This window comes from Delphinapterus leucas, chromosome 19, assembly GCF_059928025.1.
Source record: "Delphinapterus leucas isolate spDelLeu-1000000601 "Yukka" chromosome 19, BTC_Dleu_Yukka2, whole genome shotgun sequence".
In the NCBI taxonomy this organism is placed as follows: domain Eukaryota; kingdom Metazoa; phylum Chordata; class Mammalia; order Artiodactyla; family Monodontidae; genus Delphinapterus; species Delphinapterus leucas.
Genome location: NC_143147.1, coordinates 65,321,373 through 65,345,425, shown reverse-complemented (window position 1 = coordinate 65,345,425; position 24,053 = coordinate 65,321,373). Strand labels below are relative to the sequence as shown.

The following is a 24,053-nucleotide window of genomic DNA, read 5'->3' as shown; positions in this document are numbered from 1 at the left end:
TTGCAAGTTCTCATCATGCCATTTTTTAGTCAGCTTGGGTATTTCTCATTTAAAAATAAGTGTATTCATTTGTGGGAGAAATGACATTTCCCTTCCTTTGTATTTCTTTGACTACAAGTGAAATTGAACATTTTTCATAGTTCCAGGCATATTACTTTCCTCTTTTGTGAAAGGTCCTCTGTCCGAACAAGGCTTCTTTAAGGAATGAGAATATGACTAGCTTTTTCCTTACAGATACGAGTAACTTTCCTGTGATCCACTTATGTGTGTCAGTGAGTAATGAGATGGAGCTGGGAACAGCAGGTATTATTACACATCAGATGGATGAAACCACCTGGTCACACTGGAATTTCAGCCTCCATTTGCTAAACTCCTTTTTGACATTTCTCAAGACGGCAAAGTGCCCTTAAAAGAAAAAAGTGTTGGACAAAACTCGAATTCAAAAACATACATGCACCCCTATGCTCACAGCAGCACTAGTCACAATAGCCAAGACATGGGAACAACCTAAGTGTCCACTGACAGAGGAATGGATAAAGAAGATGTGGTGTGTATATATAATGGAATACTACACAGCCATAAAAAAGAATGAAATAATGCCATTTGCGTCAACATGGATGGACCTAGAGATGATCATACTAAGTGAAGTAAGCCAGACAAAGACAAATACCATATGATGTCACATATATATGGAGTCTAAAATGTGACACAAATGAACTTACTTATGAAACAGAAACAAACTCACGTACATAGAGAACAGACTTGGGGCTGCCAAGGCGGGGTGAGGGGAGGGGAGGGATGGACTGGGAGTTTGGGATTAGCAGATGCAAACTATTATCTAGAGGATGGATGAACAAAAAGGTCCTACTGTAGAGCACAGGGAACTATATTCAATACCCTGTGATAACCCATAATAGAAAAGAATATGATAAATAATATATATGTGTGTGTGTATAACTGAATCACTTTGCTGTACAGCATTGGAAATCAGCTATACATCAATAAAATAAAATTTTTTTCCAAAGTGTTATCTGCTTGATTTAGACCGCTACCTGGTATGGCCCCAAAAGCTAATTTTCTCTCTCAATATTCAAACACAACTGTTTCCTTTTTTTTTAAATTTTTTGCAGACAGTGTACTTTTATTTTTTAATTTATTTTCTGAAGTATAGTTGATATAATAGTTTACATCTACTAATCCCAAACTCCCAATCCATCCTGCCCACCCACCCCCCGCTCCCCCCCGGCAACCACAAGTCTGTTCTCTATGTCTGTGAGTCTGTTCCTGTTTCGTAGATAGGTTCATTTGTGTCGTATGAAACACCACTCTTTTCAAAGGCAGAGGATATCTGAGAGCTTCTCTTGCTTCCCTAGCCTTCTGTCCCCCCACACCCCTGGGATTCTTGTATGCAGCACAGCGGTTTTGCAAACAGTACATATAGGCAGACCTCAGAGATACCATGGGTTCAGTTCGGGACCACCCCAGTGAAGCCAATAACGCAGTAAAGCGAGTCCCACGAGCTTCTTGGTTTCCCAGTGCATATAAAAGTTATGTTTACACTGTGATGAAGCCTGTTAATGTGCAACAGCATCATGCCTTAAAAATATCTTAAAAATACTTTATTGCTAAAGACGTGCTGACCGTCATCTGAGCCCTCAGTGAGTTGTAGCAGTAACAGCAAAGGTGACCAATGACAGATCACCGTAACAGACAGAATAATAATGAAAAAGTTTGAAATAGCGTGAGAATTACCAAAATGTGACACAGAGACACAAAGTGAGCAAATGCTGCTGGAAAATGGCGCTGATAAAACTTGTTCGAGGCACTTCCCTGGTGGCGCAGTGGTTAAGAGTCTGCCTGCCAACGCAGGGGACACGGGTTCGAGCCCTGGTCTGGGAAGATCCCACATGCCGCGGAGCAACTAAGCCCGTGCACCACAACTACTGAGCCCGTGCTCCACAACTACTGAGCCCGTGCTCCACAGCTACTGAAGCCCACATGCTCTAGGGTACATGCTCCACAACAAAAGAAGCCACTGCAATGGGAAGGCTGCACACCGCAACAAAGAGTAGCCCCCACTCGCCGCAACCAGAGAAAGCCCGTGCGCAGCAACAAAGCCCCAACGCAGCCAAAAAAATAAAAAAACTCGTTCGATGAAAGGTTGCCACAAACCTTTGATTTGTTAAAAAAAAAAAAAAATCTGCAAACTCAGTAAAGCAAAGCATAATAAAACGAGGTCTGCCTGTATAGCAAAAATATCTAATGTGGACAGGACCCTTGCTAGAGTTTCTGAATTTAGCAAATAAAAAGACAGGGTGCTCAGTTGTACATGAATTTCAGATAAAACAGAAACGTTCAGTATAAGTATATCCCGAATATTGCAGGGGATATACTTATGCTAAAAAGTATTCATTGTTTATCTGAAATTTGAATTTAACTGGGTATCCTGTATTTTAACCAACAGTCCTACTTACCCAATCTAGGGTCCGAGTTCTAGGGCGGGGAGAAGCTGGGCAGACCGACTGCACTTTCCTCTGAAAGCAGCCACACACTCGTCTCAGTGAAAAAATCTTTCAATGATGCACTACATGGGTCACGTATAATCCAGGGTAGGAAAAGATTCTGTTAGAGACCAAGGAAACTTCATGGAAAGATAACTGAAGTATGTATATATGTATTTATTTATTTTTATAAATGTATTTATTTATTTTTGGCTGCGTTGGGTCTTCGTTGCTGCACACGGGCTTTCTCTAGTTGTGGCGAGCGGGGGCTATTCTTTGTTGCAGTGCACGGGCTTCTCATTGCGGTGGCTTCTCTTGCTGCGGAGCACGGGCTCTAAGTGCATGGGCTTCAGTAGTTGTGGCTCGCGGGCTCTAGAGCGCAGGCTCAGAAGTTGTGGCGCACGGGCTTAGTTGCTCCGCGGCATGTGGGATCTTCCCGGACCAGGGCTCAAACCCGTGTCCCCTGCATTGGCAGGCGGATTCTTAACCACTGCGTCACCAGGGAAGTCCCAACTGAAGTATTTACTTTGCTTAGTTACTAACCTTTAGGCAGAGACACAACGGGAGTTTAAGAAACATAATGAAAACCTTATTTACAATCTTTTTAACTATAATAGATTTCTCCATTTATCATTCTAATAATCTCAATCCACACGATTGTCAGAGGATGAAATGCTGTCTGTGTAAGAAGGCTGATTAGATTCCCTTGTCTTTTCAGTCAGTACATATTTTCCAGGCCCTGAAAGTCATCCATGCCTTAGCTTTGATGCTTATGAATAAGCAATTGCTTTGCTACAACAGAGAAACAAGTAGGTCCGCGTAATTGGTAAAAAATTAAATGTACGTCAGAAGAAGAAATGGGTTCACTATTAGCTAAAGATTTCTCATCCATTAAGCAAACCACCCACTAAAACGTTGTTTGTTCCAAATAGCTAAGTAAGATAATAATTTCTACTCTTGGTCAACGGAACCAAGATTTCCAATAAGATTAAAACGTCCACCTACCAGGTCAGCTCTTCTACCGCCTTATCAACATGAGCTCATTCCTGATGAATTAACTGTTCTCCAAAAATAAATCCCAAGTGGACTCCAGAGCTGCCTCTAATTCTTCTTAGCTTACCCTACACATTGTGTTCAGTGCAAACACCCTGGTGGGCAAGAGACCTCCATAACTACTGAGGGATCCACCAGCAGAAGACATTTGCTTCAAAAGAGTTCCAGCCCCCTCATTAGAGAAAGGGCATTTTGGAGAATTGAAGACTGCTTATAAGAGCTTTACAGAGGACTCTCAACCTCTCCGGGAAAGATGGGGGCTCCTCACTTGACTTATTCGGTTGTAAAGTACCAGGTCGAGGAGGTGTCGTCCAAGAGGACAGCACCTATTTCAGGCTTGTGTCCAACTGCTAACATGAACTTCATAGTCATTTGTGTCACTTTCACCTTTGACATAAGGCCACTCTGCCATCTCCTCTAATTCTGAGGATAAACATTCGTAGCCAAGACCATTGTATCTCCAAGTGTGGAATGAAGACATCCATTGCTGTGCGCGGTGGAGGCTCTTAAAAGATGACTCCTGAACCACCACCACCCCCGTCCCGGTAGCTCCTGAATTAGAACCTATGGGAGAAGGGCCCAGGAATCTGCATTGTACAAGTCATATGTCCCTTCACGCTCACCCCAACATATTTCTGATACAGACTACACTCTAAAAATGAATGTTTTAGACTGCCCAACTACAAATGAGTCGAGGGATTACCTCTGTACTTAAATTTACTTTAGTCCAGGGACTTCCCTGGTGGCGCAGGGGATAAGACTCTGCACCCCCACTGAAGGGGGCCCGGGTTCGATCCCTGGTCAGGGAACTAGATCCCACATGAATGCTGCAACCAGGAGTTCGCATGCCACAACTAAGGAGCCCACGTGCTGCAACTAAGGAGCCCGCCTTCCCCAACTAAGACTGGGTGCAGCCAAATAAATAAATAAATATTTTTAAATGTACTTTAGTCCAAATACTACTGCCTAATTTGGTGTCTCAAAGTACTAGACAGAGATATATCTGACCCTTAGTCATAGCTGGGCACCTAAAGATTCATATGACTTTTTTCCAAACACGCAGTGGGAAAGGTAAAGGAATTTAAGACTAGAAGATGAAAAGTAATTGAACTATCTTGATAGGAACCATCATTTCCTTACATAAAATAAAAATCCTTTTCTTTTTTTTTTTTCAAGAGGATATGGGTCATCGTAAGGAAATTCAATCACCAGCAGAAGAACTGAGAGAAAAATAAATTCCTTCAAACCAAGACACTCTCTCATCTTGCCTAAGTCGATATAGGGTCTATAGACAGGGACTATATAGGGTCTAAATCAATATAATCCCTCTGTCTATTTATATATATAGCGTTTCCTCTTTTATCCTAGAAGTTGGTCACCAGGAATCAAAACATGACAGGATAGATGAAAACTCTTAGCTTCTATAATCAAGAGAGTATCCACAAGGCCAATATTAACAAACAGCATGACATTCTGCAAACCACAATGGGAAACAAAATCTTTCTTTTGTCAAAGGCCGCAAAACTGAAAGGAAAACATGGTGCTTCTAAATAGGTTTAAGTGTGACTAAAATTCCATAAATATTTCTTGGTTTATGGATTTTCTTTGCTTTTCGGGATACAAACAGTTGATGCTGGATCACAGGATAATCGCTGGAGATAACAACGAAAAAAGAAGATGAGCACAGGCCTGAAGATTTAGGGTTTGCTTTTTGTCTTTGCTACAAGAAGGTCAGAGAGCTGGGGCTTGACCCGGATGCAAAGGAGACTGTAAGTCCATGTTTGGCTTCAGTAGGAAGTGTTTCTTGGTCACAGTCCCCAGTGCTGGGCAACAGAAACCAACTCATTCATCGGAAGTGTCCCGAGGGAGGGGCTCGTGGAACCAACCCAGGAAGGCCACAGAACCCACCCTGGAACCCAGACAGGGCCAAGGGAGACCAGGACTTCCTGATCCACCCACAAAATGCCCCCACGTCGCTCTCAGGGTGGCACCCTTATCCCCAATGTCCCAAAATGCTGGCCACTCCTGCTGTAACACTGCCCCCTTTGCCGTCAGGTCCATCTAACTGGCCAAGCCAAGGTCACCTCCAGCTGCCAGATAGGCTGGAAGTCCAGCTTCTATCCTGAAAGCCAGGCTCTGTCTTTCACCAAGACTTGCGAGATGGGGCAGAAGGGAAAGTCCCAAACATGCTCAAGGGGTTCAGGGGCCAAGCAGCTAGGGGAGACAGGGGCGGAGAGAGGGAGGGAGAGATTCGCGTCCTCAGACATCTAAGTCTGCAATGTCTAATTCTACATTAAAGTTGCACCATATTTTTCTCACTCTTTAGAAAGACACAACGAAATGATGGAATCCATGGTAGACAATTCTCATGCCAACTCTATCTCCAGTGCTCTACACGTAACCCTAGGAAAGTCCCAACCGCTCAAGATTTTTGCTTCTTCCAAGTGTAACTGAGCTGAATTAGACAGACTCCAGGGCCCCTTCCAGCACGAACCTTCTATGCTTCTGGAGGCAGCCTCTGACACAGCTGGCCTAAATGACCACTCATCCCTGGTGAGTAGGAGAGAGCGGCTGTTTCCAGTGCCAGAGTTTCTAGAACTCTGTTCTAGCCCAAGAAATTCCCCCAGATGAGTTTCACGGACAGCACATTCCAACCGTTCATAACATAAGGACGTGCTCTAAATTAGCAGCAAGTTCATTTGCCCCTGGGGAATCAACCTCTTTTGTGCCCTCAAGTAAAAGCACTATTTTCCCTTAAAATGTATTAAAATATTTTCTGACAATACCCAAATTCCCATCCATTATAGGAAATATACAAAACACTGATGAGCACAAAGAAAGACAGAAAACCACTCACCACCCAGAAGTGACCACCTTTTAAAACTCCTAACAATCCTTTCTATATTTATACTGTGTGTGGATAAATGCAAACACACACACACATCCTTTAATTGAATCATACTATTTTGAAACATGACTTTACACAACAATAAGTCGTAAATACATTCCATATCATAATACATTCTCCCGTATCAGAGGTTCTCAACCAGATTCCCGTCAGCTGCTAGAGGTCGAGATACGCACGATGCAGAATTTCCAGTAGCCGAACAGAGAGCTAAGAATACGTACTCAGGGGCTTCCCTGGCGGCGCAGTGGTTGGGAGTCCGCCTGCCGATGCAGCGGACACGGGTTCATGCCCCGGTCCAGGAAGATCCCACGTGCCGTGGAGCGGCTGGGCCCGTGAGCCATGGCCGCTGAGCCTGAGCGTCCGGAGCCTGTGCTCCGCAACGGGAGAGGCCACAACAGTGAGAGGCCCGCGTACCGCAAAAAAAAAAAAAAAAAAAAAAAAAAGAATACATACTCAAACATATATACAATGGAACATTACTCGGCCATAAAAAAGAACGAAATAACGCCATTTGCAGCAACCTAGATAGACCTAGAGATTGTCACACTGAGTGAATTAAGTCAGACAGAGAAGGACAAATATATGATATCACTTATATGTGGAATCTAAAAAAAAATAGTACAAATGAACTTATCTACAAAACAGTCACAGATGTAGAAAACAAACTTAGGTTAACAAGGGGGAAAGAGGGGAATAGGGATAAATTGGGAGATTGGGATTGACACATACACACTACTGTTTATAAAATAGGTAACTAATAAGGACCTACTGTACAGCACAGGGAACTCTACTCAATACTCTGTAATGACCTATATGGGAAAAGCATCTAAAAAAGAACGTATATATGTATATGTATAAGTGAATCACTTTGCTGTACACCTGAAACTAACACAACATTGTAAATCAGCTACACTCCAATATAAAGCAAAATTAAATTTAAAAAAAAAAGAATACAGACTCAAGATTCCTTTTCCTGTCAGAAGAAAAGATGTGCTTACTGTCCAAATCATTTTAAAGTCAAGCACAACCAATTAACTTCCAGGCCTCCAGTGAGGTCTGGTGTTTAGAATCATGAAAGGTGGCTGGACAGGAATGATAAATCACCAGTTTAAAATTGGCCAAATGTTGGTGGAACTTAAAAGGGCCAATATTTCTTGTTCTGAGACTTCTGTGATGTAAATGTTATCTTTAGGAGTGGTTTCTGAGCCCTTCCTTCTTAGGCTCGATTTAAATGGTATATGAAAAAGAACATGTGTCTAAGCAGGGGTGCTTTCCGCAGCCGACGTTTCCATCATATTGAACATTTTTCCCGTTCATCATTTATTTGTTGTCTGTTTGCAAGGCCATCGCCTCGTATCTGGGCCTGAGCTTTGCTCACAGTTACATCGACGGCGCCCAGCACGGTGTCTGGCACAGAGGAGGTTACTTAAATATTTCGCATACTAACCCTATTAGAGGTGTTATCCTAGCTACCCACTCACAGAAGGCACTACTTCAACCTAATCCTCCCCAGGAGACAAAGGGGGGGGGAAGGTGGGGAGAGCAGTTCCATGAATAGTAAATGCCAACCTGAAAAGCAGGATAATCAAACTCAAAACCTTGTATAATCACCAACCCCCCCGGCCCCGTGACACACAGCAGCCCAGGATGAAGCTGATTCTTGCTTCATGACCCCCTCTGCTCCCCGATTCAGGATCAACTATCACTGACCGAGTGTTTGTTGTATACCCTGCAAGGCCCCGGATGTTCAGTGACCTGGAGAACTTTTTATCTTCTTTAATCCTAGAAGCAGCTCTAGGAGGTATGAACCCTATCTTACAGGTAAGGAACCCTATCTTACCCAACATCCTTCCTTCCAAGTAGCTGCCCAGCCACTATCCCCAGCTCCGCCCCCTTCCTGTAACTGACAGCCTACAGTGTACGTGTGTGCGTGCGTGTGTGTGTGCGTGCGTGTGTGTGTAATGCTTCTTCTCTATCCTCTTGGTCCAGGAGGAGGAATTTTCCCTAAATACTCTTGGCCTTTTGTCCCACCCTTCACACCTCCTGTGGGGAAGAAGTGAGCTTCCTGAGAGATGAATCTGGGGGGACGGACATGCATGGTTCAGCCCCCTCCCTCTTCCCTTGAGTGCCAGGGCGCCCACAGGTAACATGTCTCTGGTCTAATCCCCCATGTGGCAAGTCTTACGGGGGGGGTGGGGCAGGGCCCACGTGGCTCCACAGATGTGTCTGTGAGTGGTGGCTAAGTCTGCCTAATTCTGCATTCAACATCATGAATCCCATTGTTGCTGCATACAAAACCAATGCCTCTAACCTAACCTTCACTGGTAATGACAGTGAAATTGTTATTTCCATCTACTTCCTTTGCTTCTTACTGTTGATTCAGAATTCAGACAGGGAAGACCCAACACCCAGTCCTAAACCTGCTCTAGCGTCCAGTCCACAGCGGTCAGCGCGTGGATGGACTTATGATTCAAGCCAGCCCATCAAAGTCCTTGGTCTACACATAATGCCCATGGACCCTGCCCCATGGACTCGAGCCTGGCCACACCAGCAAAGACAAGGGAAATACATCGGGTGGAGAAGTCACCTCAGAGGTGCCATGTTCCCTGTTCCAGACCCGATGCCTATTCGTGAAGCTCCCCCTTTTCCCATGAGCTCCCAGTACTACCCCCCACCAGGGAGCCAATAAAAATCCCTCTGGCTCCACCTAGTCTAACTGATCCCCATCATCAGCAACCAAGAGAGGTCAGACCTGAAGTAAGAAAACTTGACTCAGAGACTGAGTGATCCTGCTAGGGATGAGGACTCCTCAGCTACAAAGCAGCAGGGACCGGGGTGCAGACCCAGATCTCCTGACTGCCGGTGTGGGGCCGTTTCCACCAACCACACCACCTCGATCTCTTTCCCCTTCAGCCTCGCGACCACTGCTTCTAAAACCCCAAATCCCCTCGACCCACTAATTCTCTGAAGCATTTGGGGCTCAGGAACGTTTCCTTCCACCACGCTGACCCCCTAGGATGCACGTCACTGCCTTGCCCCCTGTAGCTTCGGCCCTCGCCGTGCTGAACAAACTAGACGTCTGAGGGCAAAGAGGGCTTGAACTTGGCCTCCGGGCCCATCTTCTCACCCAAGGCAGATCCCCAGTTCCTTGCACCGGTCTCCTGGCCTGAGCTCTGGCTGGATTAACCACTCTGCCCTCAAAAGCAGCCAGTCTTCTTGATCAGGCCAGTCACATGTCAATCCCGTGCCAAAGCCCATCCAGAGAAGACCGGGTCCAGAAACGCAGGAGCCCAGAGGCACCTATGAGAGAGGCAGTGAGGGCAAGTGGGCACGGGTCTCCTCCTCTGCCTTCTTCTTCTCTTCCAGAAAGCAAGCCCTGCGTCACCAAGATGGAAAGCTCCCAGACACTGGTCGGATTCAAGAAAATCACATAAAGAATAACAAGGGATTATGTGGGGATGGGACAGGGGACTGGAGCCTGCTAACCAGGAAGAAATTCCGGGAGATGATGGACAAAGTGGGGGTAAATGGCACAGCATTCGACAAGGATCAGCAGACAAAGTCCCTTTCCTGGGGGACAGGACGAGGGCGTCACAAAGTATATTCTGCCACAGAGAACCTGCAGGGGGCAGAAGCACCTGTTTTCTTTTCTTTCTTTTTTTTTTTTTTTTTGCGGTACGCGGGCCTCTCACTGTTGTGGCCTCTCCCGTTGCGGAGCACAGGCTCCGGACGCGCAGGCTCAGCGGCCATGGCCCACGGGCCCAGCCGCTCCGAGGCATGTGGGATCTTCCCGGACCAGGGCACGAACCCGCGTCCCCTGCATCGGCGGGCGGACTCTCAACCACTGCGCCACCAGGGAAGCCCAAAACCTGTATTCTTTTAGGTGAGAAGAGCCCCTATGTTAGCGTAACCTACAAAGCTAGAAGGGTGAAGCCCCACCAAGGCCCTATTGGATATTCTTGGGTTAGGTGGGCTCATTTCCAATCAGCGCGGGCTTAGGGCTTGTAAATAAGGAGCCGCCAGCACATCATTGAGGTGCAAATAGTTTACACATTGTGTAAAGGCAGCTAAACGTCTGTCTCTGAAGGTCTGTCTTCCTAATTAGCTGAGTATCTCCCCAGCAACACTTCCGTGCTACTAACCTGTTCAAAAGACATTTCGGACAGGGCAGAGGCAAACCTCGGCACAGCTGCCCACACTATTAAGAAAAACAAACAAAAAGCCAAAAAACGACTCTCCAAGAACGGGGTCCCATCTAGTGAAGAAAAACCGCCCTCCCAACCTGGCTGTTCTCCGTGGAAAAGAACACAAGTCAGCTCGTATGACGGCAAACTCGTGTTTGACTTGTGGGTGGAGGGTGGACCGTGGAAAGAAGAATCTGCTGGCACCGCCAGGGAGGCACAAGGGGAAATTCCAGGCCTCAGTTTGCCACCACCTCCCCACTCTCCAGATCAGCAACAGTGATTCGGACACAGGAGCCGCCTGTTCCCCCCTGCCAGGGTTAAAGGGGAAGAAAGCTACCGTGGCTGTGAGTCCCAGACGTTTCCCTTTGCTCACCTTTTCAGCGTATGCATCTGTGTGTGTGTGTGTGTGTGTGTGTGTGTGAGAGAGAGAGAGAGGGAGAGAGGGAGGGGGAAGGAGGGAGGAGGGAGGGAGGGAGGGAGAGGGAAGGAGGGAGGGGGGAGAGGGAAGGAGGGAGGGGGGGAGAGAGGGAGAGGGAGAGGGAGAGGGAGAGAGAGAGAGAGAGAGAGAGAGAGAGAGAGAGAGGGAGAGAAAGAGAGAGAGCGAGCGAGCACACGTGTGCCCACAGCCAGATTATGATCAATTTATTTGCTTTGAGGTGGTCTAGCAGTTTCTCCTCTTCCTCTTGGGGGAATGTCAATCAAAGCAAAGAACGGTGGGCGGGCCCAGCCTGAGTCGCCGGCGGGCTGGCTGAAGGCGCAGGGTCCTCCGGGAGACACACAGCAGGGAAACAAGACAAGGGGAAAAGCCCACAGCAGGCTCCCTGGCACGTTCCCCTTTTCTCACCTCTCCAGGCTTCTCTCCTTTCCTTCTTCTCCAAGGTAATGACACAGAGGACTCTCTGTCACGGGGTATGAAGGGTGCGGGAAGAGCGGTTCTGGGGGACCAGATGAGATGCTGGGTTCACTCCCTTTCCAGGAGCCGGTTCCCCGGACACCCAAGTTCCCATCCCAGTCCTACCCACTTCCTGGTTATGCATCTTTAGGGATGTCACTCGGTACCCTTGGATCTCAGTTTCCACGCTTGCCATGCGGATTATAATACTGCCCGCCCTGAAGGACAGGTGAGGGGGCATGGGGGCGGGGGCCCCCTGGTGGGCACACGTCAAATACAACACGAACCCCATCTCAACAGTTCCCACCAAGAACTTGTGTTACATTTATAAAAATATAAAAGAAAGGCTAATGGCGTGTCTAGCACACCTACTCCATTCTTCACTTAAATCCCCCAAATCAGGAGGTTCGTAGTGAAGGAGAAAAACTTAGATCACGGATTGAATGCAGAATTTTCAAGTGCCACCCAATCCCAACGCTCCACGCCCGCACAGCAGAAACGTGCCTTGGCTGTTTATGTGAACAGTTCAAAATTCCACAATCATATTGACATTTTCAACTTTCAGAAAGGATCACCTGCTGCTAAAGATAACAGGGACTTTGCATCAATAAAAGGAGAGGGCTAGTGCCCTTCAAGATCACTGTCAATTTTGCTTTGGAGTACAAAGTAACTTTTTTTTCCCTTCCTTTTCTTTCATTAAAAAAAAAAAAAGATTTACTGATCTAATGTAGTTTACTGGGGTTAACAGTAATACCAGTTTGCACTTCCTAAAAAATGTTACAACCAAGGAGATGGGAGCATCTGGAATCCCTGAAGCATGCTGGTTGGTTGGTTGCTTATCCAGATATACATAGACAGATAGACAGATATAGGCAGATGGGTAGATAGGCAGATCTACATACATAAATACATACGTGATCTGTGTAATATATATAAATAATATTCTGATGCTATTTCATTGAGCCATTATATTTCCATTTTCAGATTTAATTTTTTAAAATTATACATATATGTATAATGGTTTTATACACACACACACACACACACACACATATAATTTTAGAACTCCACCTTGGAAACTGAAACTTAATGGCTTAATGAGAGCATCAGACAGCTAATTGCTGGGGAGAATAAGCACCACTCTTTACTCTCTGGATTTGACCATAAAGACAGTTAATAAGGAAAATGGCCGGGAGGAAAATTGGTTTCTAAAAACTAATCAAGCCAACAGAATGCAGCTCCCAGCAAGGGAAACACATCTCTTTCTCTACCATTTTTGGTTAAGATTTGGGGGTCTTCAAAGGGTGGCTGTCTTTGTGTAACAAATCCAGTGGGCACTCTGCGTAGATGGCCCCCCGCCTCGGAGGGGGCTCCAGTGGATCCCTTCCCATGTGCGGGGAGGCTGAGCCTTCTGCTTTCTGAGGCTGTTGGGAGCCAACAGAGAAAAGAAAGAAACTGGTTCTGAGATGGCAGGAATAAGAGGAATTAGGAATCCAATGGAGTGGGGCTGACCAGTGACAACAGCATGGGGACGAAGGAGGCCACACTCACGCTCACGTTTTGCCTGCCTGGAGAAACGAGAGGATTTAATGGGAACAGAACGGAAACCTTGCCAGGCTGGGAACACACTTTCTCATGCTGTTCCCACTCAGCGACCACAAGGAACCCATGAAGAATGGCTTGGTTTCTAGTGGGAAACAAATGCCACCCAACAGGGGTCCAGAGAAGGGGAGAGACATGGCTGGGGAGAGCTCTGTATTCCTCCAGCTTCAGCTCAAAGCAGAGATGCCTTCCTGAAAATGAAGGCCGCAGGACAGACTCTCCAAGGGACGTTCAGATTATTACTGACCATTAATGCAAAAAAGGACCACAGGGCTGCAAGACAGAGCATCAGTCATCCTCAAGCCACACTGTGGCGCTTCTTACACAGAGAGGGTGGGGAGGCCAAGATGTGTATGGTAGGAGCTGTCTGTGACCAGCTGGATGGTAGAAGACCCTAACAGAGCCCAGGCCAGGTTTAGAGTCTCACGGTGGCTCTCAAACTTGAGCGTGCAAAAGTGAATGAAGGAACAAATGAATAAACAAAAAACAACGGAAGGTCACCGTTTAGGAAGCCTGAGCAAAGTGTAGGTTCTTGTGTTCATCTCAGCACACACGTGCCAGAGTTAGAAAGACACAGAGGAGACGAGCATGGCCCCGGAGCAAGGATGACCCCACACTGGTGACGCATTCCATATTTTTCTTTCTCCCTTTATTTTTTTTTAAAGTTATTTATTTATTTTATTTATTTTTGGCTGTGTTGGGTCTTTGTTGCTGTGCGCGGGGCTTTCTCTAGCTGCGGCGAGCGGAGGCTACTCTTTGTTGCGGCACGCGGGCTTCTCATCGCGGTGGCTTCTGTTGTTGTGGAGCACGGGCTCTAGGCGTGCGGGCTTCAGTAGTTGTGGCTCACGGGCTCAGTAGTTGTGGCTCACAGGCTTCAGTAGTTGTGGCTCACAGGCTTCAGTAGTTGTGGCTCACGGGCTCAGTCGTTGTGGCTCATGGGCTCAGTAGTTGTGGCTCGCAGGCTCTAGAGTGCAGGCTCAGTAGTTGTGGCTACGGGCTTAGTTGCTCCGTGGCACGTGGGATCTTCCCGGACCAGGATCGAACCCGTGTCCCCTGCCTTGGCAGGCAGATTCTTAACCACTGCGCCACCAGGGAAGCCCACATTCCATATTTTTGAAATAGGGAGTTAACAAATTATCGACTGAAAAAAAAATGCACAACCTAAAAGCTGAGAATTATGTTTTATTTGGTGGACTTGCTGAGGACTTCAGCCCAGGAGACAGCCTCTCGGATGGCTCTGAGGGAGGCTCCGAAGAGGCAAGCGGGGGAGCCAGGATATACAGGAATTTTTGCAAAAATAAAAAAAAGTCAGAACATCAAAAGAAAAACCCGACATCTGCATGGGAAGATGCAAGCGTCTGGCTCATTGAAATCATGCCTTTGATGTGCACCTTAACCATCTAGGGCCAGTCTCCTGTTTTTGTCCATCCCAAATCCCCTCAGGGTGCACAGTCCAGGGTGGCTACAGTGGCTGATGGCTTGATGGCCTCAACATCCTTTGTTTACAGACATGGCAGGTGACATTCTTTGTCCTCAGAATCAAAGGGCATAAAATTTTAGTTAGGCACAATGAGATGCTTCAGTTCTTGAGATCTGTTGTACCACACTGTACCAACAGTCAACAATAATGTGTTGTACACTAAAAAAGTTTAAGAGGGTAGATCTCACATTAAGTAGGCTTACCATAAGAAAATAAAATTTAAAAAGAAATATCACCTAAATAACTTTTGTAACACTTGTACCTTAGAAGAAATTTTTAAGAGCAGATTCTTGGAACTCATGGTAGACCTGGGCAGGGCTCAGGAGTCTGCAGGTATGACAGACACTTTAGAAAACATAACTTAGGGGACAGAGAAGGATCCAGGAAAACGATGGAAACCCATTAGCAATGGACCCCCAAGCTTGCTATGTCCAGCCCTGGTCTCTTGCCAGCTGTTCACTGGGTGTCTTCACCTGTGGGTCTCATCATCATTTTGCTCACCTTGCACCGAATGGAACACATCACCTTATGCCCCCAATGTGTTCCCACTCTTGTAATCGCTCTTAGGATAACCCATTCCGTAATCACCTCCACTTACCAAATGAGGAACGTGGGAGCAAGCATCAGTGCAGAAAGCCCAAGGAACCCACACTGAGAAACCCTGTTCCAAGGGGACCCAGGGGAAACCCATGGAGGGATGCTGGGGGAGTGAGTGCAGAGGGGACGGGGCACGGAGGTGTGCTCTGTCTGGGGAATAACGTGCCACGCCTTTGCTCAACGGTCCCTGACTCTGGTCCAAAGGACATGAACAAGAACAGAACATCCGACCCAGACACAGCTACCTGGCGCTTTCCTTGAAATTATCAGAGTGTAGCATTTACCCACCCTAAACCCCCCGGCAAGTTCTCCCCTGCCCACCAAAATCTGTCCCCCATTTTTCCACTGCAGCCCCCAGCCTGCGGAGAAGTCAGGTCTGGGCTCAGCAGAGCTTGTAGGACCGCCAGTGCCAGAGGCAGGTAGCCGGGGTGGACTACACATAGCAGTGTGCCTGCCGCCATGGCAACCCACAATTAACCAGGGATGGGGAAGAAGGTGCTCAGCTAACTGAAACCCAGGCAACGTTTTAACTCAAACCCCGAGGAAGTTAGTGCTCCGTTAGATTTTCTCCTGTCCTCTTTCCCCACACCCCGTCTTTTCTTGTCACCAAGTGGCTTTAAACCATCTCCTCCCTCCACCCACCCCTCAAAATCACCTCCGAAGATGAGGCTTTTGATAAACCACTGAGCCAAATCTCCCTCCCACACAGCACACTCAGGCACAGGGCAGCCTGAGAACCCCGCTCTGTCAACTCTCCATCTCAGAGGAAATTCTGTTTGCCCCAAAGATTCTTTGGAACGCCTTGGCTTCCCTATCACCTCCTCACTGCGGGAACCCAGGACGGATATTGTCACATGGTAGTAGGACTGAGAATCACCTGGTGAATTTTAAAGGCAGGACCTTCGGCTCCGTCCCTAGAGAGTTGACTTTGGCAAATCGGGGGCAGGCATAAGCATCTCTATCTTTTTTTCCAGCACCCTGAGGAGTCTTGATATAAACAGATCAAGATTCACCTGGTGAGAAATGTAAACCAACCAGTTTGGGGTTTTCCCATAGCTCTGTATTTCACAGGGCGGGCTGAGCTCAGCTAAAGCTGGACATTTAAATGGCCTCTTGCCCATGAAATGAGCCACAGACTGTGAAAGGGTTAACAGGAGACCCCTGCTGCTGCAAGGTGAGTTCCCTAACACATGTTCTGAATACGGCCGGACGCACATGGGAAACACCTCCTAGGTTCCTCACCCTCAGGGCATGCCTTCTCCAAGCTGCGAGGTGGGACAGGAAAACAAACACGCTCAGAACCCCAAACATTCACGAAGAACTCAACGCTTATAAAATGAGTCCCTACGCAAAAGTTCCCTCCCAGCCTAACAGTTTAACAGAAGTCCTAACCCACCTCTTACGTCAGTCAGGTCTTCAGGATCGTGGACATTTGTTCATATTTTCATTTCCTTGTCAAATGTATGGAAACGTCAAATCACAAGTCATGAAAAAGATACAAGTTCGTGAAGCTGCAGGAAGTGAGGGTGAAGGATGGCTTGTTGCCTGGCAGAACCTGGGACACAGAGGACCTGGAGAACAACTGAAGACGAGACGTAGCAGAATTTGTTTGCAGATTTAAGTCTCTGCCCAAGATATGTCAGTTTTCAGCAAGATTAAAGATGAAGATAAAACCAAAATCTCCCTCCACAAACACCTAGAAATGATGCATGAAATAAACAAATCAAAAGGATTTCAAATACACATCTGAGCTTGCAACAAAGAAAGGGAATCAGGAAGCATAAGGAGGCTAGAAACCAGAGCCTATACAACAAAACCAGTCCAGAGGCTGCCTAGGGATTAACAAGGTTTCCAAGAATAGGTCCTGGGTGTTACTGTCCACCTGGGGGCCTTGGGCCACATCAAGTAGGAGGTGAAATTCTACAAATGCAAGTGTCATAAAATTCTGTCCCTGTGTGGAAGAGTGGGCTAGAGAAAAAAGTCCATCCAGCTGCACAGAGGGACAAAAAAGATGACTACATGTTTCTGCCTGGTCTCTGGAGGAAAAAAGAAATACTTGTAAAATTAAAACCTTGGGCTTATACTTTGAACAGGTCGGACTTCTGAGTTTCTGCTTTCTATATGGGCTAGGAAACCCCAATCTGTACATCACTGTAGAAATTGGTTCTAGGCTAATGTTATTGCAAAGAGGTCTTACATAAACAAATGCAAAACTACTCTGAAGGGTTTTCCACGATGCGGGACACTAGGAATCCTTAAGGAAAAATGCAGCCCACTAAACAAGGATTGATGGTAAAATGTTACAAAGCCTAGAAGAAAACAACACACTACGAATTGGAGTCAGTGGACACACACAGAGGGAGACACATGGCCTTTATGTAATAGACATGATTTAAAACATACATGCACCCCAATGTTCACAGTAGCATTATTCATAATAGCCAAGATATGGAAGCAACCTAAGTGTCCATCAACAGATGAATGGATAAAGAAGATATGGTATATATACAATGGAATACTACCCAGCCATAAAAAAGAATGAAATTTTGCCATTTGTAATGACATGGATGGACTTGGAGGGTATTATGCTTACTGAAATAAGCCAGACTGAGAAAGACAAATACTGTATGATATCCCTTATATGTGTAAAAAACAAACTAGTGAAAATAACAAAAAAGAAACAGACACATGGATACAGAGAACAAACGAGTGTTTGCCAGTGGGGAGAGGGAAGGAGGGAGGGGCAAGATAGGAATAGGGGATTAAGAGGTACAAACCATTATGTATAAAACAGATAAGCTACAAGGATATATTGTACAACTCAGGGAACACAGCCAATATTTTATAATAACTGTAAATGGAGTATAACCTTTAAAAACTGTGAATCATTGTTGTACACCTGTAACTTATATAATATTATATAACAACTGTACCTCAATTATATAAATATAATATATAATATATGCCTAACCTGATTAAAGATATAAGAGAAGAAATTAAAACCATAAGAAAAGAAGCACATGTAACAAAGAAAAAGCAGACATCTTAACAAGAACCCACTAGGACAATTAAAAAATAAAAAACTATAGTCATTTCACTTAAAAACTCGACAGACAAGTTAAATTGTAAACTAGGATCAACTCAGGGACTTATCAATGGACTAGAGAATAGATCTAAAGCACAGAAAAGTAAAGGGATGGACAACGTTAAGAAATGCTTAAGACACATGGGAGATAAATAAGAACACAGGATATACATCTAAGTTATAATAACTGTTGCAGGAGAAGAAAATAAAGAATATGAGGGAGAGGCAAACTTGAAGAGATAATTACTAAAAAACTTTCCCGGAATAATATAATAATAAAACGAGCATTCAGACTAAAAGAGCAGTCCAAGTCTTAAGCAAAACAAACACACACGTGCGCGCGCGCGCACACACACACACAAAGCTACGTCATACTGAAAATAAAAAACACCAAAACAAGTGAAAAACGTATAAGCAACCGGAAAACTGAAATAAGGCTGCTGTCGTATGGATTTTTATGATGCCTGCAGAGAATATACAACCTATAACACAGTTCTTTAGTTTGATGGAAGCAGTCTAAATGGAATAATATTGTCAAAATGCTAAAGGAAATAAACATTTCTGTCAACCTAGAAATTTAAGCAACTCAGTTTTTCTTTCAAAGGTCAGACCAAAATAAAGATATTTTTAGATGAGACTAAGATTTTTCCCTTCATGGATCCTAAGTGAAGAAATATTAAAGGAAAAATAAAAGAGAATCCAGGAAGGAGTGCAATGCAAGAAGCAATAGTGAAGAAATTAGCAAAATGTTGGAAAATAGAAGCAACCATTGATTATTAAAAAAAACAATAATGCTAATTGGTAAGCTGAATTTCATTAAAATAAAAGACTTCTGCTTTGCCAAACACAGTATCAAGAATGAGAAGACAAACCACAGACTAGGAGAAAAATCTTTGCATAAGGAACTGTTATCCAGAATATACCAGGAACTATTAAAACTCAACACATAGAAAACAAACAACTCAGTTAAAACAAGGGCCAGAGACCTTAAAAGACTCCTCGCAAAAGAAAATATACAAATGGAAAAGAAGCATATGACAAGATGTTCCACGTGATATGTCATCAGGAAAACGCAAATTAAAACAAAAATGGGGGACTTCCCTGGTGGTCCAGTGGTAAAGAATCCTCCTTCCAATGCGGGTTCAATCCCCCGTCGGGGAACTAAGATCCCACGCGCCGCGGGGCAACTAAGCCCGCAAGCCACAACTACTGAGCTCATGCGTCTCAACTAGAGAGCCTGTGTACCACAAACTACAAAGTCCACGCGCCCTGGAGCCCGGGCACCACAACTAGAGAAAAGCCTGCGCGCCGCAACAAAGAGCCCATGCTGCAACAAAAGATCCCGCATGCCTCAACGAAGACCCCGCGTGCCACAACTAAAGACCCAACACAGCCAAAAAAATAAAAATAAATAAAACAAAAATGGGATACTGTTACAAACCTATTAGAACAGCCAAAATCCAGAACACTGACAACACCAAATGCCGTCGAAGACGTGGAGCAACAGGAACGCTCCTTCACTGCTGGTGGGGATGCGAAACGGTACAGCCACTTTGGAAGGCAGTTTGGTGGTTTCTTACTAAGCTAAACATACTTTTACCATACGATCCAGAAATCCTTCTCCCTGGTATTTACTCAACGGAGTTAAAAAACTTGCACAAAGACGTTTATAGCGGCTTTATTCATAATTGTCAAAAACTGGAAGCAACCAAGATATCCTTTAGTAGGTGAATGGATAAACTGTGGTCCATCCAGACAATGGAATATTCTTCAGCACTAAAAAGAAATGAGCTATCAAGCCATGAAGACATGGAGGAACCTTAAATGCATATGACTAAGTGACAGAAGCCCGTCTGAAAAGGCTACAGACTGTATGATTCCAACCATATGACATCCTGGAAAAGGCAAAACTATGGAGACAGTAAAGCGGTCAGCGTTCTCCAGCAGGTAGGAGGGAGGAACAGATGACAAGGTGGAGCACAGAGGATTTTTTAGGGCAGTGAAAATACTCTGTATGATACTATAATGGTAGATACATGTCATTATACATTTGTCTAAATGTATAGATCGTACAACGCTAAGAATGGACCTTAATGCAAACTATGGGCTTCGGGTGATAAGGATGTGTCAACGTAGGTTCATCAGTTGTAACAAATGCACGACCCTCATGGTAATGGCGATAATGGGGGAGGCTATGAATGAGTGGGGGCAGCGGGTGTATGGGGAATCTCTGCACCTTTAGTTCAATTTTTCTGTGAGCCTAAAACTTCTCTAAAAAATAAAGTCTACTTAAGAAATAGCAATACGAGTGACTAATTTGAAGGTATTAAAACAAAGGATACAACAAAATATTAGAAAAATAACATGGACAATGAGGGGGTAAACCAAGTTAAAGCATTCTACGGTCCTTCAATTGTTAGGGAGAAGAGTAGAGATACTGATTAATTCTGAATGTCACTGAGTCAAGTATGCGTGTTAAAAAAGTAAAGGTAGGCACAAAAGAAAGAAATTGAATTAAAAACTTCCAAACTGGGGGTGCTTCCCTGGTGGCACAGTGGTTGGGAGTCCACCTGCCGGTGAAGGGGGCGCGGGTTCATGCCCTGGTCCGGGGGGATCCCGCGTGCCGCAGAGCAGCTGGGCCCGTGGGCCATGGCCGCTGGGCCTGCGCGTCCGGAGCCTGTGCTCCGCAGCGGGAGAGGCCGCGACAGAGGCCCGCGTACCACAAAAAAAAAAAACAAAAAAAAAAACTTCCAAACTGGGAGTTCCCTAGCAGTCCAATGGTTAAGACTCTGCACTTACACTGCAGGTGGCCTTGGGTTTGCTCCCTGGTCCAGGAACTAAAATCTCACATGCCTCGGCGTGGCCAAAAAAAAAAAAAAAAAAAAGTTCCAAACTAATAAAGACTAAGAAAAAAAAGAGGGAGATAAATAAAAATCAATCAACCCCCAAAAAGTACAAAAAAAAAAGGGAAGAAAATGCATGGTAAATAAAAAGGACAAAAGAAAATGTTGAGAAGCAGCATCCATCTTGAACAAGGCCATGCCAACACCCACAGCATGCCTCCAGGGTAAACAGCCTCTGGTATTTTGGATGAGGCACCCATGCATGCACACATGTATACACAAACACATTAGATGCAAGACGGTATCACTGGTAAAAGTATTGAAGGAGATCAGAATATGCCTCCCTCAAATATACCACTATGGCATATGGAGTATTTTGAGCTTAAGGCAATTGAGAAACAGAAGACACAGAAGGAACTCTCTGTCCTCTCCCTTTCAGAACAGAAGACACAGAAGGAACTCTCTGTCCTCTCCCTTTCCGTCCAAAAGTGGGACATAACTTTCCCTTTGTAAAGGTTATATAAATTTTCATTTGTGAAGGTGTCTCCCTTCCCTGTACCAGGAAAAGGCAAACACCAGAGATGGCTTGAACCTGGATAACACACCTTGCTAAATAGCCCTTATCTACCATTAGTTTCCCCCAGGTATTTGTCTTCCCACAATTTATGGCCCCTAGAAGCCCAAATCTGTTTTCTTCGTCTAGTCACTTCTCTATGATTTATTGCCTTTTGTTAAAATGGTAATAATATAAGCTCTCAAGGCGAACCATCTTTTGAGTTTTCATTTCTTTTCTGTGGAGCCCTCGTGCACATGAAATTAAAAATAAAATTTGTATGCTTTTCTCCTGTTAATCTGTCCCTTGTCACTTGAACTTAAGAGTATAGGAAAAGCTTTATTTTTATCACTTATATTCACAAATTGTCAAGGATTAAATAATCTCGATCTCAAGTTTGCTATTCCAGAGAAGTAACTGGGGTGGGGGGGGGAGGAAGAAGAAGCAAAACACCCCAACTCTGGATGAGACTGGTATCACCTTAATATTCAAACCAGAGAAATACAACATAAGAGATAAAAAATTTTAAGCCATACTCATTTAAGAACATAGATGCAAAATACTAAGCATATAAGGGAGCTATCTTTAGTATCTTTCAAAAAGTATCTATCAAAAATCCATAGTAAATATCACATTAATGGTAAAAACAGAAATCTTCTCTTTAGCATCCACATGGTACGCAGAATTCTAAAGACAGCACCCAAGATACCCGCTCCCCCCTGTGTACACACCTTGTATAACCCCTGGGACTGTTAATACAATGGATTTCACTCCTGTGATTAGTCACAATTGACCTTAAGATAGGGAGACGTGCCAGGTGGGCCTGGCCTGACCACATGAGCTCTTTAAAAGAGAGAGTTTGCTCTTGCAGGTCCCAGAGGAGAAAGTCAGTGATTTCCCTGGGGATAAGGCTCAGAAACATGCATGTCCGGGGAGCACCCCCAAGTAAGTGCCCCACCGCTGCCACCCCTGAGTGGCAGTAGTGGAAGTAACAAGTAAGCAGCAGACAGTACTTACTGACTGGGCATTTGTCAAGAAGTACGTTTAGAAGTAAGTGGAATTAAGTGGCAGGTTCTTATAGGGAAGGGAAAAAATCATTTCCTCTGCCCACTTAGGCTCTGAGCCGGGGGCCCTGTACATTAAACTGACAAAGACAGATTAACAAGAGAAAAGCAGAGTATTAACATGTGCAGCGTGCACACACATGGGGGAAACTCAGTGATGAGGAACTCAAAGGGGTGGTTAGAACTTGGAGCCTATGCAGCACCTTAACAAAGAACAACAAATTTGTAGAGAAGGGACAAGACAAAGGAGAAGAGATTTAGGCTTTTAGGAATGACAAACTGAGAAGGTCAATGTACAGGGGAACTAATGGAAGAAAAGCGTTGTTTTAGGAAGGCCTGTTACAGATTCCTTGGTGCCTTCTCTGGGCTGATAAGAGTCTCTGGAGGTGAAGACTCCTGCCCTTCCTAATGCAGGGAGGGTCTCCTTGTCACGGGCAATTTTATGTCCTGTTTTTAGGTAGAAAGAGGGAGGTCAGAGAGCGCGTCCCGCATCTGCCATTTCTGAGGTGTTTTTAGCTCCAAATAATCAATACACCCAAGTGGCATATTTTGGGGTGGCATGCTCGGATCCCCTACATTCTCAAATACTGGTGTGCCTGTTAAATATGGAACCCTGGGCTCCTTCCCCTGAGAATCTGGTACTGGAAGCCAGTGGCAGATTCCTATTTCTAAACTGCATTTTTTAAAATTGATTTTCTTCATATGAAAAGAGCATAAAGAAGAAAAGAAAATGGTATGTAATCCCACTGCCCAGATAATCCGTGCTGACATTCCAAAGCATAAAAGTCATAGAGATACATGGTTAGAAATGCAAATAGAACAGAAAGGGCTGAAATGAAAACTCGGAGTCTCTCTTCCCTAGGTAACCAGTGATCACAGATCTTAATGCAGGCTTTCAGAAAAAAAATATTAGATCAATACCAGGATTTATGTCCTTTTCAACAGTCTTTTCCCTACCCAGAAGAAATAAGGGTGTATCCAGTTTTGTAGTTTGCTCTTTTTGTTTAATATAACCTGTAGATTTTCCTACACATTTGCACTTAAAAAACCTACCTTGTTCATTTAAGTAGGTTTAAAGGAAGGAAGGAATCACATCTGCAATCAGTGTTTGCGGTGATTCTAATGCGGGGGGTCAGCAGAGCGCGCCGAGAAAGCCTGACCGCACTCTCTCTGCCTGTAATGTCAATCCACGCAGAGGCTTTGGAAACGCCATTCGCTTCTCCCTAACAGGCAGAGCCCTGGAATATCTCTGAATGGCCTGCACCTTGTCACTGCTCTCACAGTACAGGTG

At 45.0% G+C, this 24,053-nt stretch overlaps 1 protein-coding gene and 1 non-coding gene across 7 annotated transcripts in view; one reads left to right on the top strand and one right to left on the bottom strand.

Annotated features, from left to right (window-relative positions):
- The window catches only part of SLC39A11 (solute carrier family 39 member 11), a 447,715-nt gene that overhangs the window by 170,903 nt on the left and 252,759 nt on the right, over positions 1-24,053 (bottom strand). The gene's annotated exons all lie outside the window — the stretch shown is intronic.
- On the top strand, positions 13,675-13,779 carry LOC115803071 (U6 spliceosomal RNA). The gene has a single exon (XR_004023695.1). It is a non-coding gene; the product is annotated as a U6 spliceosomal RNA (small nuclear RNA).